Source organism: Myotis davidii, unplaced genomic scaffold (assembly GCF_000327345.1).
Source record: "Myotis davidii unplaced genomic scaffold, ASM32734v1 scaffold96, whole genome shotgun sequence".
NCBI classification, from domain to species: Eukaryota; Metazoa; Chordata; class Mammalia; order Chiroptera; family Vespertilionidae; genus Myotis; species Myotis davidii.
The window spans coordinates 6,701,272-6,704,459 of NW_006289416.1; the positions used below are offsets into that span (position 1 = coordinate 6,701,272).

At 58.9% G+C, this 3,188-nt stretch overlaps 1 non-coding gene across 1 annotated transcript in view; it reads right to left on the reverse strand.

Annotated features, from left to right (window-relative positions):
* The window catches only part of LOC102756752, a 29,729-nt gene extending 26,547 nt beyond the window's left edge, over positions 1-3,182 (reverse strand). The window contains exon 1 of the transcript XR_001513557.1: positions 2,842-3,182. This is a non-coding gene — a transcript (uncharacterized LOC102756752). The remainder of the gene's footprint in view (positions 1-2,841) is intronic.
* Positions 3,183-3,188: the final 6 nt, after the last annotated feature.

Sequence of the window (3,188 nt, forward strand, 5' to 3'; positions counted from 1 at the left end):
CGTTGGACAAATTAATTTTAAAAAACCTCAGTTACACAGAACCTCACACGGGGGCCAGCAAAGCATCAGATCACGGAGCTGACGCACCACACAAGCCTTATGAAAGCAACGTAGTTCTGCCCACACCCACGGTCACTCTCTCCAACCACCACATCAAGGAGCCACAGTGCAAACCCACCCCAAAGGCCCTCAGAATGTGGGGTGGGAGGCTGGAGGCTCAGGTTCCTGTGCTCATGGCGTGGCCTCGATTTGATGTCATGCCGTCCCGGGTCTGACCTGCATGGACATCGCTGCTCTAACCAGAGGGCGGGTTCCATGTTCCGAGGGGTCAGGCTTGGCACAAAAACCTGGCCTCAAGGTCCTCCCATGATGCCCTGTCAGTTTGGCTCAGTGGATAGAGTGTTGGCTTGCAGATTGAAGGGTCCTGGGTTTGATTCTGGTCAAAGGCACGTACCTTGGTTGCAGGCTTGATCCTTGGCCCTGGTTGGGCTGCATACCGGAGGCAACCAATTGATTTTTCTCTCTCACATCCTCCCTTCCTCTCTCTAGAATCAATTAAAAACATATCCTCAGATGAGGATTTCTCTCTCTCTCTCTCTCTCTCTCTCTTTCTCTCTCTCTCTCTTTCCTTCCACTCTCTAAAAATCGATGGAAAAAAAATCCTAGGGAGAGGATCAATAATAATAAAAAAATAAATAAATAAAGATCTTCCCAGGAGCCCTGACTTCTCGGCAGGCGGTTTGCCCACCCTCTGGTGAGACAGGTGCTTTCTCCTCACGGCGGCTGCACAGCATAAAGCACCCCAAGATTTCCGGGGAGAGCCGGGCCCAGCTATATTCCAAATGCCTATGGGCTCAGGAGACTTCAGCTGCTCAGACAGCAAGAGGCATCGGCTCTGCTTTCTGATGGGGATGGACAAGGTGTGTCTCCTGCTGCCAGGACCAGGCAGGGTCATCAGGCCTGAGTGCTCGGACCAATTCCAGCCCCTCGGGCCGGGGAGCCCCATCGAGGGAAGCCTAATACGTGGGAGGCTGCATCCCAGAACCCTCAGCCTCTGGGAACGGCTGTTCCATGGCAGAGGCTTGTCAGCCGTGGGCACCCACCACCAGCTCTAATGGGCCAAGGGGAATCTGCTCTCCTGTGGGGGCGGATCAGCGTCTCTGTAAGGGACCCAAGGCCAGCAGGTACTCTGCAGGGGCTCGAGGCTTTCCCTGCGTGATTCTGGTTGAGAATTAGCAATGAAATGTCACATATGGGCGGGGGTGTGCATGAAAGAGGCGCATATTTATAGACATCATTTACTGCTTTCTAGGGAGGCCTCTGGCACAGCTGTCTTAACCATGGTCCCAATCCTGACCCCAAAACGAACATTGCCTTGCTGTCCTGGGCCACACTGAAAAGCTTTGTTTATAACTGTCCTGGGACGACGGAGACTTAGGGGAATAAGGCCCCCAAACGTGGCCTCAAATGGAGCAGACAGAACCTACGTGCACGAAGCTGCACTGGGCTGGGCTGCGGGACCTCTCAAGGGGCCCAGGACCACATGTGTGACCTGGAGACAAGTGGGCAGACCAGGGGCAGTTCGTGCATGGCAGAGGGGCAGTGTGTGTGCGGCCGGGGCAGGAGGCTGAGGACAGGGAGCGACTCCTACACTGTTCTACAGGTGACCATGATCACAGGGAAGCAAGAGGAGTATTTGGGGACAAAGAAGAGCAGATGACCTGCTAGAGAGCGTCCTGACCACACAGGTGAGCAGTGTGGGGACTGATGCGGAGGCACAGGCGTCTGAAAGATGTTTGGAGGCAGGACCTCTAGGGCTGGAGCCTGGTGTCAACTGGGAGAGTGACGGGGGAGCAGGAGCCCACTGGAGGCACCGGGTGGGCATCAGAGCCCAGAGGAGCAGGAGGGTGCAGCCTTTGGGCACCCGGAGCTCTATGCCCGCACCCCACCAGGCTGACAGGGGCAGGGCAATCAGCAGAGGCTGCACCATGGGGCTGGGCCTGTGTGACAGCGGTCGTCCCCTGAACTGAGGGATTCAGGGTGACTGTCTTACTCAGCTTTGGCCTCTCAACCAAGTCTGGATCCGGCCATCAAGCGAACCAAGTCCAGAGGGGCCCAGAGACTGGCCCAGGGCCGTGGCCCTGGCACCCCTCACACGCCAGCACCTCCCATGCTGGCACCTTCTCGAAGGGCAGAACCAGCACCTGTGAGTCCAGTGAATGTGAAACACTGCCCAGTCATGAGCACTCCTCCTGGGAAAGGCTGCGGCTGCCCCTGAGGTGCCAGGGTCACGGAACACAGGCTGGAGGGGCTTTCCAGGCATCTGCCCTCACCCAGGAGGGATGGAGGCCAGGGCAGCACCCCAAGAGGAGAGGTGTGCGCCCCTGACCGCTCCCCACTCGCCTTCAGCTGGATCGTCCGTGCCCAGGTCCGGGAAACAACTTACACTTATGTGGATTGTTTGTGCTCGCAGCCCAGGAAAGTGCTAGCGACCGGCGCTTAGCGAGCAGATCATGGTGATCAAGGTGCAAGTCAGGACTGCCTGCTGCCCCCAGCCGCAGCCCAGCTCGTGCCCAAGGAAACGGCGGCCCTTTACATAAATACGCTGCGAACCACCACAGGCACCTTGTTACTATTTTACAGGAAGGCCACGGCACCGAGATTTCCACACCATCGTCCTGCCTGCCACGCTCAGTGACACGTCTGCAGGGAGAGCCGCCTGCCGTGCTGGGGCTCAGGAGCCGGGTGCACTCCTCTGCCAAGCAGCGAGTTCGCACACCCCTCCTTCGCACACTCACACGGTGCAAAGCCAGGCGCCCACCTGCGGCCGCGGGCACTTACCGTCATCCAGGTACAGCTGGTCCAACTCCTGAGGCTCTCGCTTGACCGATACGGGAGTGGGGGCCAGACCCTGATTACTGTCCTCACGCACCTCGGGCAGCGGCAGAGGCTGGGCGGCTGCAGGCTCTTTTTCCGGAACCTTCGGCAGTTGGTGCTGCTGGTGGCCCATCCCGGGTGGGCGGGTTGGGCTGCAGGACTGCAAACAGGTCGGCTCTTGGGTACCGGATGGCAGTGCAGTCGAGGGGCTGTGGGGACAGAGTGCTGGCTGGCCACCGGGGGGCCGGCTGCTGCTCAGCTGTGGACTCACCTGTGGCTGCAGCAGGGCGGGGGGTGGCTGCTGGGGGGAG